Here is a 676-nt window from a genome sequence, read left to right on the forward strand (position 1 = left end):
ATGAGCTGATGGACCACAGTGGGGAGATGGGATGGAAAGGACAGGACTGGGTGGAAAAGCGGGTGGATGGGGAGTGCAGGAGGCCGAGGAGCCCTGGGGGCAGGGGAGTGGGGAGAGGTGAGGCTTTGGGTCTGGGTGTACCACCATTTAAGGCAGGATTGTAGGGTGATAGTGAGCTCAGCCTTGGACATGTGAGTTTGGGCTGGCAGGGGGGGCTCCCAGGGGAAGACGCCTAGGAGATCGTGGGCTCCAGGACAGCCCATGAGAGGACACGGGCCAGAGCCAGTCTGGTTCTCAGTCTGGAAGGCATGTGTGGAGAGAAGGGAGCAGAAGCCACACGAGGGCAAACTTGCCTTTGAGAGTGAGAAGCCTCCGCCATATGCCCTGACTGAGGAGAACAGAGCAAAAGGAGGAACCCATCCTGGAACCATGTTCAGGTGCCAAGGTTGAGGGAATGGTGCAGTGTCACAAAGGAGCCCGGAGGTTTCTGGAAAACCTACCAACCTCCAGCACTCACACAGCCACAGCCTGAGCTGTGATGATTTCCCAGCCGCAGACACTGGGCAATCCATTTGTCCAGATACCTCTCTCTGGAGGTGTGTGGGTAGGAGGAGGCCAGCCTCATGGCTAACCCTCGCCTCCAGCCCTTCCTACCTCCTAGATTGCCCTGGGCTCC

General features: G+C 58.6%; 1 protein-coding gene across 3 annotated transcripts in view; it reads right to left on the bottom strand.

The window, feature by feature from the left end:
• The window catches only part of SLCO2B1 (solute carrier organic anion transporter family member 2B1), a 51,612-nt gene that overhangs the window by 46,071 nt on the left and 4,865 nt on the right, over positions 1-676 (bottom strand). The window lies entirely within an intron of this gene.

The sequence above is a fragment of the Balaenoptera physalus genome (genome assembly GCF_965194825.1).
Source record: "Balaenoptera physalus genome assembly, chromosome: 10".
In the NCBI taxonomy this organism is placed as follows: Eukaryota; Metazoa; Chordata; class Mammalia; order Artiodactyla; family Balaenopteridae; genus Balaenoptera; species Balaenoptera physalus.